This window comes from Lingula anatina, chromosome 1 (genome assembly GCF_051362555.1).
Source record: "Lingula anatina isolate TDL-2025a chromosome 1, LinAna3.0, whole genome shotgun sequence".
Taxonomy (NCBI): Eukaryota; Metazoa; Brachiopoda; class Lingulata; order Lingulida; family Lingulidae; genus Lingula; species Lingula anatina.
In genome coordinates, this window is record NC_141767.1 from 1,413,706 (window position 1) to 1,426,999 (window position 13,294).

At 37.5% G+C, this 13,294-nt stretch overlaps 1 long non-coding RNA gene across 1 annotated transcript; it reads right to left on the minus strand.

Annotated features, from left to right (window-relative positions):
- Window positions 1-2,120: 2,120 nt before the first annotated feature.
- LOC106157538 (uncharacterized) lies at window positions 2,121-3,728 on the minus strand. The gene is made up of 3 exons (XR_015332188.1): window positions 3,379-3,728; window positions 3,048-3,135; window positions 2,121-2,625 (listed from the first exon to the last, which is right to left on the minus strand). It is a non-coding gene; the product is annotated as an uncharacterized LOC106157538 (long non-coding RNA).
- Window positions 3,729-13,294: the final 9,566 nt, after the last annotated feature.

Here is a 13,294-nt window from a genome sequence, read left to right on the forward strand (position 1 = left end):
GTATCACAAACTGTAGTAAAGAAAATGGCAAGAAAAATGGCAGTGGAATGAATTTCGACCCCGCTTTCATACCTTTGTCCCCGAACCCTCAATGCCCAACAGTTACTGCATCATTTTTATCTATCTTAATAACTGAAATAACATGAATATGCGTTTTCCAAATCAATTTATTTCTTTTTTCATTTCGGTCAATCCCAACGACGTTCATCACCTAACAATCCTAACAAGCCCCTCTCTCTTATCTCCAGGTTTTCATGTTTTCATGCTGTAACTCAAGCTGTCTGACTATTACGTCAGACTTAAACAGCAAATACTGAAAGACCTTTACATCGGGATTGAAAAACAATTAAGCAGGCGGAGGACTCTGGTTACTATTCAGCTTAACATATAAAATACACACGTAAAGTCGAGGTACCCAAGGACAGGACACCTTAAAATAACCAGGTCGCGATAAGTAGAAAAATGAAGTTATCTTCTTCATCATGAGGTAAATTTCTAGTGAAGTTGTAGCGGCCTCATTTACCTCGGCAGACTGTATGATTACACCGGGAAACTATATGTCTAAGACCTCATTCCCATACCTAGATCGCACTAGAGGGATCGGTCCATCTCCGACGGGATTCTCGCTAAATTGCACTCAGCTTAAATGGCTTAGAAGTCTGGCACGCCTAGTGAAGCTGCTAAATGACAGATAATTACCCCCTAACAGCTTCAGTAGACGTGCTAGATATCAGAGCTGCTTATGTATATATAATAGTAATCTGAGTAGAACCTTTCTCAATAGTCCAAGAGTTAAGTGAAAAATTGTGCATTTTTTACCTTCAAGCATGAAGTTTGGCACAGTTGTGGACAATGAAATTCTAAGCAAATATGGATATATGGGCATGTCTCAAAATTCCAAAATGGCCTCAAAATCCAAGATGGCCGCCAAAAATACCCTTTCAAATTAAGTGTGTGTCCATGATAAGACCAGTCAGAGGGTGGCAAGGTGGGGGTCAACAGATTTCAACCAAATTCATAATATAGTTGCATACATAGGAGATATTCATATTGAAGGCAACAATCCCAAAAGAAATCATTGGATATAATTATAATATAATATTAAATGTTTTGGCCATTTTTGGCTTAATTTTCAGCTTCGGTCAATAAAGCCACTTCATAAGCAAATATGTCAAAACTGATGCATTTTTAAAATAAATTGATAATTTACCTATTTAAAGCAGCCATTTGCCATTGAGAATATGTTACTTAATTTTAGTTTAACCCACAAACTAATGAGCTACGCCCATTTTTATAACCCCACCCCCCAAACTCACTTTTCTACCAAGCAATGTTCAAGCATTCATATCTCTCTTTTTGCAGGGTTGACAGCCATAAAATTGTATAGGGATCCTGAGCATATATTGGTCTCATCATACAAATTTTTAAAAGTATGCTAAACACAACAGAAGATATTGAAAAAGTGCCTCAAACAAGCAATTTTAGCAGAAAACAAAACGACCGAAATCAAGATATCAGTACATTTTGAGATAATACCTTCCAATAATCAAATTTAATCAAAGACTCACAGCCAGGAATTCAAAAAATGCTTTGATAAGGGCAAATCTATCCAATTTTTATAAATACAAGATGGTTGCCATCAATTATGTCCCAAAATACAGTTACCATAATTCCTCAAAATAATCAAGAGGCCCATTTTTGCAGGTTTTTTATTTTGAGGTCTGTAATACAGGGTTGCTCAGATAATATTCTTTTCAAACAGAGCGATGCAACTTCTGAATAAATTTAATTTATTAGTGACAAGTTATTCAACCCCCCCATTTAATGAGTTATTACTGTGCATATCCAATGTCATCAGCATTGCGTATATAACTTATTTTCAGGGAGCAATAGAGAAAAATAAAAAACATTACAAAGGATTTTTCTAAAGGTAAAAGGAAATGACTGTCTCATTTTATCAGTTTTCTCAAGTGCAACACGAATTAATCCACTTGAAATGATTTATATTGCATTTTTCAACCATTCTTTTTCCTTTCAAATGATTCATAGGTTTTGTAAATACATGTGATATCTTGTTATCTATATTCTTTTTCTATAAAGAAAATTAAAACAAAGCAACATACAATGACAGGAGGAGTACTTTATTTTCATATTATCAATTGGACAGTAAAAGAACAAAGCAGTTACTTTTCACAGGAGTGAAATCAAGCTATGAATCTCCAAGGTTCCAATATCACGGTCATCTTTTCCATATACTGAACACAACAGTGATGGGTAGTGTTACAGAGATTTTAATCTTATAACTGATTGATCCCCAAGTTTCTTCTTCTGGTTGAGAGATCTAGGGTCTCCTTAGACAGTAATGATAATTCAGCAATCTTAGAAAAAGTGTGGTAACTTGAAGCAACATGCCACTATAGTTTAGTGTGACTGAACTGTCAATTGTCAATATTTGTCAATCCAATGGAAATCCAATTTGAAATCCAGAATTCCATGATAGAAAGACAGAGTTGGTGCTCACATCTGAATCTGATGAATTTGCCTGTGCAATTTCAGGTGACTCTTCTATTATTATCTGTAAGATTGTCCATGTCAAGGTTAACATCCAGGCCTAGGATGTAAAATCTGAAAAATAAACATAACATCAATAAATGTTTTACAACAACAGAGGCTTACTGTGTTCAGAATAGAAACTACTGTAGCAGGATCAATCTATCTCAGCGGGGTATCACACTCAGGCTCAGTCACTGTAATCAGCTTAATTGTCTGGCACACCCCCTTGCAAAGCAACATGAACAACATACAGGTAATGGACCGCAAAGTCTTCCTGATTTTACTAAAGTACTTTTAGTTGTACAAGTGTTCTGTGTAAGTCTTGAAAATTGAAGCACAGTGTGTTACAAAGTCACATAAAGCTAGGTGGTTAACTTCAACTTCATTGTAAACACACATAAATCTGCATATGAAACTAAAATATAAAAAACTGGCACAAGTAACATCCCCTAAAATGCCAAAACTGAATGTGAAACTGAATGTGTGTTACATACCTTTGATTCTGGGAAAGAAATTTCTAATGAAGCTGTCTACAAGCTGTCTCTTAACTGTTTGTGTTATGATAACACATGTAACAAAGCCCTAGAATTTAATGCACAAATATACTTGATAAGTTAGATACACAGTTAATTCTCTTCAGCAGACATATTTACCATGAAATAGAAATCAAGTAAAATTCTATGAATTGAAATATACCAGAACATATTTTAATTCTGCTTAATATTCTTTATATTACTTAAAAATATTCAAACTTATTATTTAAACTGGTTTGAGTTTTTAGTGTATCTGATTCTAGTATATATATATATATATATGATCACTTACCTTACAACAAACATCCAGAGCTAAATCGATGAGCTGGATATATTGAGGAACCTAAGCCTGACAACAGTTTGAAGTGGTTCAAAAAAAAAAAAAAAAAAAAAAAAAAAAATGCACATTCTAACAGGGGCGGATCCAGGGATATTTTCTGACAGTCTTCCAAATTCTCTTTGTTGATCCATCCTACATTTTGACCGTCTTACGACAGACAAAATTAGATACCCGACAATGTAAACTTCAAAATCTGAGCCTCAATCCGCCCCTGCTGACGACCAGCTGCTATGGTCATTTCTTGTGATATTCTGGTGCACACCAATCCTTCTGAGATGTACCTAAGCATCTCTAGTGTTCTTCATAAAATTAAGAAAGCATTATGTTTTAACACTGTAAGGACGATGTGCTTTGCTCCACAGTTGCTCCGGTGATAATCCTAGTACCCGCCATGTTGAAAATAGGTCACAGAGTTAGCATTGTTATTTTACATTTAGTTTCTACAACATAAACAAATTTAAAAAATGTATTTTTGCTTCATAAGTTTGTCTGCAGGGCAAACAAGATTGTTTTAAGGGCTTTTCACAAACCTATACATGGTTTTGACTTATTTATTTAGTTGAAGAAACAGATAAGCATTTCAGTAGTATAAAAATATTCGTTTTTAGGCCCTTTTTAAAATTGTTATAGTTCTAATTTTACAAGGTTTAACACAGATTTTATTTCACAAAATTTATTTTGCAACCCTTTTCTATCAGCACATACCAAAATTATATGGATACAACCTGCAAAAAAGAAGATGTGTGCATTTAAAGAAGGGGAGGGGGTCAAGCATACGGAAAACATGCCTTATTAGAATCAACCTTGTGTGGTCATGACAGTGCCCTTTCGAAAAATCTGTACTGGGTATTAAAGGTCTTTCCTTAACCCATCATATGGCATACCTAAATAATTCCTTATGATGTACATGATTTTTTAAAGAAATATTTAAAATTATAACTTTTCAAGAGCTAAAAAATGCAATATTTTGGCAAAATTGCGGATAAAAGACCTTCCCCCATATCTCTAAAACTAATGATCCAAAATAAGAAAGCCAGTGGCTCACAATATCTTTCATGTTGATGGTTTACCACACCAAAAATTATTAAAATCTGCTGACCCCCACCTTGCCGCCTTCTGACCGATCTGTTTGGCTTTCTCATGGACGCGCTCTTAATACTTCAAGTACATAGTCTTTAAAAGTCTTAAAATATCCTATTAAGGTTAGAAGACACCGTGGTATGAATTCAGTATCAATATCTGCCTCTTCAGTTGTATAAATCCAAAATGGCTGCCAATATTAAAAAAGCAGTCCACTTTTTCAAAATATCTATGAGAATGGTGAATTCATTATGCTCTTAGAACTACAAGCATGAAATTTGTCATGGTTGTGGACAATGAAATTCTGGTAGGAATGAGAAGTGTTATTCTAAAAGTGAAAATGATCTAGAAGAAAATAAATCTAGCGAAGAATGCAATGACCATAATAAAGGCAGAAAAGATATTAAAGGGATAACAACTGTTTGATTTGGTCAAAATTTCTCCTTATTTACTAATCGTTAATGAATCCAACTATATGTCAATTCAAAGTTAGTTCTTTTTTTTCTAAAAAGTTCGTTTTTTGTCCATCTCTGCTAAAGTGATACAGGTATAGACATCTATGAAGGGCCACGTGGTCGGATGGCAACCACAGATTCCAGAATGATTTCGATAACCGATGTTTTGGTGGTAAAATGGAATTTAGTTTATTTCTATGAGTTGTTTACAAACTCATACGAACAGTTACTCTCCCATTAAGAATACATGTACCTTGGTGATGAAGTGAAATTTTCTGAAATTTCTAGGAAGAATAATTTTCGCTACAAAAGGTCTAATGCGCATTGCATGCGTTAAAACTGGAGCACAAAGCGCCTAGTGGGGCATGCACAATGGACTATAAGCACGCCACAAAGGTACAAATTACCAAATGTCTCAGGCATATTCAAACGTGGCTTGATGATCAAGGCCTTTTGTCTAGGTGTTTTCCTCTCACGACAGAAATAAAGTACAAACAAACATTTTATCTTAACAAACCACAATATATGACGAGGGGGAAAAAGGTTCACTACGGGCTCGATGACTAGTCTCAGACTGAGGATGATTCAGTTTCTGGTTTTCTGGTTAGCATCAGGCACAGACGTAGGTGACGAATGTGATCGCGTAAGAGAAATAAACTTAAGAGCGACTGGAATTGGTCTTCAAATGATCACTGGAAATTCAATCATCTGTAGCACGCAAACAAATATAGGTTTTAACCTGAACATTAAATGTCATCCATGGCAGTGCGGTTTGCCAAAGAGCGAGGCGGTGCCTCTACCAGCACGCCCGACGAGAACGATTCACCAAAAGAAATAGGTCGACCTCAGTGACGTAGACGAGAGAAGATATGTTTGTAATGAGACAGAGTACATTGGCCAATAAAAATGGCATATTGAGCTATTACAGTGATCAAAGAAATATTTCATGAAAAGTGGGGTATTTATGTGCAAGCAATGTTGATGTGTACGTTATTTTATTATCAACCGTTCATCTATTGCAAACGTCGTATCAAAAGGACAGTTTTCAATCTCTTCATCGAGTCCTCAACCATCACTAAATATTTGGCTACTTACAAGGTAAGTTTCTAAAGTTAGGTGTTTTTCACGTTGATTTGAACTAAGTTAAAATTTTTCATTACATTGAATGGCGATATGCACTTGGTGGCAACTTTCCTGTTGTATCTGTGAAATGTTTCTATAGTCGACACCATTCGAACATCATTTTAGATGTTTCTGAAAAAAGTCTGTCGGTTTTATTTGACTTTTTTCCCTGACCGCATATTAAATGTAATATTTACATGTTATGTTATGTGATGCTCTAATGGATTTCGCCCCACTCTAAATCGATATTGGTGTAACAAAAAAAAAGGTTAAGTGTAATTAAATTTACGATTCGACAGGTAACCCAGAAAATTGCGGCGTCACGTTTTGTTTTTCATTCTATCAATTAAATTTACTGGTCCTGAAAAGGGCACGAGTGACATGGTTTCTTTTGGTCTTACAGCTGAAAAAGACAGCGGCGGAAATGCGCCGATATCTACCAGTTCTAAATGAGTAACAAATGAAGCATCTGGACATTATACATGTATTTCTATAATCAGATGTGCGCTGAATAAGCATTGCTAATTCTTTACACAATACACCTTGGACATTCGTCATTATGTCCAAGGATACACCTAATGAGATGAGATAAGTGATTTCATTGTATTGTTTTTTATCTTATTTATTACGACAATAATGTCTTTTGTATTGTATTAGAATCACATACATGATAATGATAAAATACATCGCTATTTGGAAGTCCATAAAATCACAAGGAACATTTTAAAGAATATCAAGGTCTTCAAATTCCTGACTTAAAGAAAGATACCAGTTGCTTTTGCAAAACAATAACCCAATCATGCCGAGTTTTGGACTCGCCCTACCATTTTGCCAAACAAAATCTCCTTAAAGTAGGCCTACTACGAAAACAAGGTTCAGTGGTTGTAGTGTCAGACGCGTACGTCATCGACAACAGCTACGGCTAAGACACAGACAGACCCAGCTTCAGTAATATATACAGACACATACAACATGTACTTTCTAAGCGATTGAATAGAAATGTATAGAAAACAAAGGGGCCATTCAGAACAGAAGGTCCGAGTATCAACTGGCCCAAGGCTGAAATAAGCAGTCTTCCCTTCAGGTAGGTTCCGCCATATTTGAGCCTTGGACCAGTTGATACTTGGATCTTCTATTCTGTATGGTCCCAAAGGAATGTTGCACCCACTCTCATCTAGGAACTAGCATGTACAATCATGTACATGTCTGTACACATGCGCAATGCTCAGTATAAACATCGCGTCTATTGCCAATGCTGGTGGTTAGAGGGAAAAATACGAAAAAGCATTTAGCGGACGGGTGGGTTGTGGGTAGCAGTTCAAACTTAAAGAGCTCTTGTATGTAGATGGATGTTTAAACAGTGTATGGGAATTTTATCTTGAGTAACATTGAAGAAGAAGAGCAGCATTTGGACTTTGACAACCATTCCTGTCACACTGTATTCGGATGGTGCTTTAAGCCAGCGACACAGTGTTGACTTTGAGCTAGTTTGAATGAATATACTAGTGAGTTGTTTTCGCAGAATGACATTTATGCTGTCTTGTTCAAAATACTTTTTATCAAATAAACTAAGCAACATTTATGTTCAGCAAAGATTAACGGCTATTGCATATATTAAGTGATAGTGTATCTTGTCTTTGTGGATGGCTTTGAAGTGCACTGTAGCTTGCGGAGACTCTTACTTGCTACCTAAAGGCCCCTTAACACTGGGCTGCGTCCCGTCTGCGATCAAAAATGAGGTCAAGGCGATCTATGGTCTCCAAAGCAATTCAGTCGTGTCTCAGTGTAAAGGCGTCTGCGTCCTTTGTGCGTTCTTTGAACGACCAAATCTTGATTTTAACCGTACATGTAAAACTGCGAGTGACCTGTGCGTTTGCTGAGCGAGTTGTCTGCCTCCCCCGTGCATCCCCTGTGCAACCTCTAATGTTCATTGCGATGTTTGGGCGACCATTGAGCATCCTAGTTGTGTACTCGGTACCTTCATCGGCGATCAGTGGCGACCATTCTACGATCTTTCTGCCTTCTGCTAGACTGATGAGCATTGTTTGGGCTTCCTTCGATATATCCTGACTCTTTTATATTTTTTCATCAGTTCTTGCCCGGTCACCCAAGTCACCCAATGAAGAACATCTCCAGAAAACGAAACATATAATTAGGAATAAACTTTTTTCAAACTCCAGTAACGCAAGGCTGCATGGACTGATAATAAACCATTGTTGTCCTTATAAGACGGATGGACAGGTGAGCCGAGAAAGGCTGACTGACACAACATAGAGTTTTTGAATCCGTTTTCGAAAGACGCATTCTGCAAAAAAAATAAATAAATAAATAAAAACTGCAACAAGAACTGAATCTTGAAAAAAGTAAAATGTTTGATCTATAATTACCTCCAAAAATGGATCAGTTCAAAAATGTTAGGGGAAAATACCAACTGGAGGCTGGTATGAGGCCACTAGTAGCTGTTGCCCTAAGATTTCCTGTCCCTGGTGAAAACTACCCTAGTACGCCCCAGTTTGAGAGTAAAAAATATACTTAAGTTTACGTGTCGACAACTGGCCGTTGGTTGAGCATTCATTCTGTAACCAAAGCGGTGCTTGTGCCTCCTTTCTGCGACCCTTGAGCGATCTTGCAGCGTCCATCCTCGTTCTCTGTGCAGTTGTTTTGAACATGCGCAAAACTTCGCAGCAACCAGAACGCAAAACGTTCTTTATGCGATCTTTGTGCGAACTTAGTGATCACCGTGCTTTTTTTGAGCGTCCAACGGCGACCTGGTCAGTGTAATGATCGCACAAAGGACGAAAAAAGGACGCCGTCCAGTGTAAAGGAGGTTTAAACAAGATAAGTTACTACATGTAGTTTAACTAGAATCCCCCCACGCATTATTTGCTGATTTTCTGATTTTAAGCGAAAACCATATTGTGTTCATCATGCCAATTACAACCTCAGTAATTGTTGCAGAACACATGAAAAACAAAACGCCACCCCAGTGTTGAATTAGACTAGTTAAAACTTCTGTCTGGCCTTCAGTAGGTAGAAAACAATTGAAGAAGAACATGATTTAACAAAATAAAATTTTAACGAAAGCTTAAAAGAGAGTGTGAAGATATAGTACGGTACAAAAATAGCTACAAAAAGATATTAGAACAGTATCTATAGCTGTTCCTGTTAGTAAGTAAAACTTTAAAAAGACAATTTCGCCCCCCAAAAAAATGCTGTAGATGGCGCTATCTGGGAGATGAAGTTTAGTTAGAGTCGGGTTCTCAATCATATCGCACTTGTTGTGTGACAGGAATGGTAGTCACTTCCCCATTACTTTGTAAAGGTGACATTCGTCCCATATACTAACCCCAATACTTCAACTAACCCTAACCTGTACTAACCTGTACTAATCCTATGGGTCCCCGGACTTCCATTCCTAGGAGTGCCGTTCTTGTCGCACCTGGAGGTTCGAATACTCTCATCAAAATTATATATTGAATAATTTAACATACATTTACGCTGAACAAGTAATAAAGTGTGTTTCTGTGGGGGGGGGGGGACTGTATTTTTTTTTTTGGGGGGGGGGAGACAGTCAAAAGCCACATTCAGCCACATTCGACATTGTAACCGACTGTTATCGACCTTATATTCATCATAAGTGTACTTCTACGTACGAGATGCAAAAACAATTAATCCTAAAAAAATTGAACCAAGTTAAACTGGGGGAAATAAGATTTTCCGACGTTACCTTTAAACAGGGGAATTTTTGACCCTGCAGGCATATGCAAGTGCTCCCAATCAACATGTACTAGCACTACAGTCTCCAATATTACATTGTTTTTTATTCAGAGTCAGTTTATTGGTACATCTTGACAAGCAGATGCTGTGTGAATCATTGGAATAAGATACGAGTCGTGTGACAAAGCTGGCACCTTCCACCTCAACTAATTTATATAAAAAATAACTTCCTTCGTTCCTCTCTTGGGGCACAGGAAAATCTAAACCGCGTGAGATTCAGGTCACACAAATAGGGTAATTAAAATATGGAGAAATAAATCTTTAAAAAAAATTGTTAAAGGGATAATAACTGTTCGCATGATATTCATATTTCGCAATAAATACCGGTAAATTATAAACAACTAAATATTATAAATTCTATTTTACCACTAAAACGGCGGTTAACGCAGTTATTCTGGAATATGTTTTTGCCATCACACCACGGGACCTCCAAAAACAAAAAAAAAAAACAAAACAAAAAAAAAAAAAAAACGGGGACTATCTTTGAATGTTGGAATGGATTCATTAACCATTAGTTAGTATGGGAAACTTGTCGTTTAGCACAGGAAAATTCATTTTATGGCCAAAATTAAAAGTTGTTATCCCTTTAATATCTTTTTGAATGGATCTTATATATCAACCCACCTTCATAAGAAGAACAGACTAGTGATACGTAATACACATTTAGGGCTGTGTTGGAGGATACTTTTAAAGACCTAGTGTGGCACTTGTTCCGACATTGGGTGGTATAACTGGTAATGTCTTCAGGATTTTTGGGAAATACATTGTATCTGCCTGTAGATTTCACAAATAACACAGTGGTGTGATTTTTGCCGCATTCAGAACAAATTGATCTGGTATAAAATATCCACGGATCAAATATGGCCAACCCACATGAAAGCTTGGCACTTAATCTCCAAACGGACACTGCATATATTCTCAAGCGATTAGGCGGTACGCTTTCAAGTGGGTTGGCCATATATGTTCCGCGATCTGTTAGTCCGCGGATCAACTTCTGTCATTCTTGTCCAAGTTTACTGGAGTCAAATGATGGCATGGATATGCCCTGGTGGTATAACGGATATAATCTATTGGTTTAACGGATATAATCTACTGGTATTAAGGATATGATCCACTGATATGACGGATATTACCTACTGGTATAACGGATATGATCCACTGGTATAACGGATATGATCTACTGGTATAGTGGATTATTGAAGACAAACAGTGTCTGAAATTATCCAGTTTAACGCAACACGAATCCAGATCCAGATCTCTCGAGAACATTTCGACCTGTTAACCCGTTTTTTGAGTTTCAAATTTCTACTTTTCTATTTTTGAAATCCACCAGCCTCAAATCCCATTTCAAGAATGACTCAAAAATGAGGTCAATGTTGAAATGGGTGTCATCTTATAAAAGTGTGTGGTCTTGGTGCTTTATTTCTATTTCCATATGCAACTTTGGCCTTTGCATGTGGATGTCGAAGGCACACAGTGATTAGATCTTCAGATGATGCTGCTTTTATAAAATCTTATGTAGGGCGACAAATAATTTTTCAGCCACACTGACTTGAATTATCTGAGGTGGGGAGTGTGGGGTAACCGGAAACCGTTCCTTTAAATTTACACAGTGTGGGTTCGCAGTAATACATTTCTGCAAGTTTCTTAGACGACTAAAAATAAAGTCAACTTGCTACGTGATGAACCAAATTAATTCCTCGTTCAGCCAAAAAATAGCTTTAAAACTGTACCTTCTTAAAATTGCAAAAAGGCGAAGTACTGCGCGCGCATTGCATACGTTTTCAAATGAGTTGTCGAAAACGGTTAAAAACGGTTATAAGTAAAGACTTCAAAATGACACCTTCAAATTTGTGGTCGTAAACCATCACCATTGTAGTTCGCAATGATAAACGAATCTCTTTAAGCTCTGCTATATTTGCAAGTCAATGGCATATAATTTGACCTGCTTGCTCGATTAATAAGCATCTTTCTGTACACACACATGCGTCAGAGTTATTGTCGAAAACGGAAAATCGTGAGCGGCAAAACAGAAAAGAATTATAATGGCAATTGAAGAAACATGCAAAGTGGAATAATTGGACCGTTTATCTCTTGCACCTTTTCACACTCACGTTAAGGTAACACGATTTGTTATGTACCTTTACATATACATATGAGATGAATGTCCTAAACTTACATAATTTTGTACGCTTAATTCAAGCGTGGGCTCGAAATAGGACATTACGTTTTAGACTTACTCAGTGGATAACGCAATTCAAAGATTCCACAGTTCGTGTCAGATTTACGTAAGGTCGCGCAAAGAAAACCCAAGTCCACATAATGACCAATTTAATGGTTTATTGGTTGACTCTGTCTAACTACATCATCTACGTGAAATCTCCAAGCTCTAGGCCGTCTCCCATGGCTCCGTCGAGCGGTCTCCTTCGAGTCTTGTTCAGTCTGAACTCCCGATCTTAATTCTGCACGTCTTTTATACCATATTTCTTATCACAAGGTGGATTCAGTGCTGCATTATTTTGGCGGTACATACCAATTTTAATTATTCAAATTGCACACGTCCACTTAAGTTACATAACTACAGGTAAGGCCATAAAACGAGTCGAGTGCACAAGCAATCGACTCTAATCAAATTAATTTACATGTCTGGGAATTATATTTGTGAACACTACAGATTGTTGCGTTCACGTGCCCATATGGGGATGACGTGGGCTGCTGCTGTGGTCTTACTTACTTTCTGCCAATTGTCACGCTAGAATAGCTGTTCCAGAAGTAGCAGAGCCTGTAGAACCTGTAGAACCGCTGAAGAACCGCTTTGGGAACAAACACAAGGGTCTCTGGTAGGGAAAGTGGTCTCACTGGGAGGTGGGCAGTGGGGTCCCGTGGCGGATTTAGAGTAGGGGGTCAGGGGGATCCTGCCCCCCCCTCCCCTTCGGTTTCTGAAAAATATATCACACCAATATTCCCCTCTTGAAATTAGAATTTTGACTAGCTAAATCATAGTTCTAAGCCTTAGAGAATAAAATACACTGACGTCACACTGTGTCAACATTATAAAGAATTTCGATGTAGACTGTTCCAAATTGCCGAGACCCCATGACTTAAGGTTAGTTGTAATAAAGAAAAAGAAAACACAAATCTCGTTGCCTGTGCAGGAGGCCCCAGTGTAATAGCGCCTTGGACCCGGCGTGTTCGATACGTTTTAAGAGCACTTGCGGTGCATATAAAACCAAATCGCAGGCGTTTTGATGAAACAAAATCATTGACTTAGTTTGTTGCCAGTTACAAAAGAACCAAAACCTAAGACAGTCAGAATCAAACCTATGGTGCAGACGTCATTAATCCACTCAGGAACAATGAATTAAGCCCCGAGCTGGGTGGTTGGACTGTATGCTCACATAACGAAATGGTCGTCCTAAGCCATCATCGGCCAT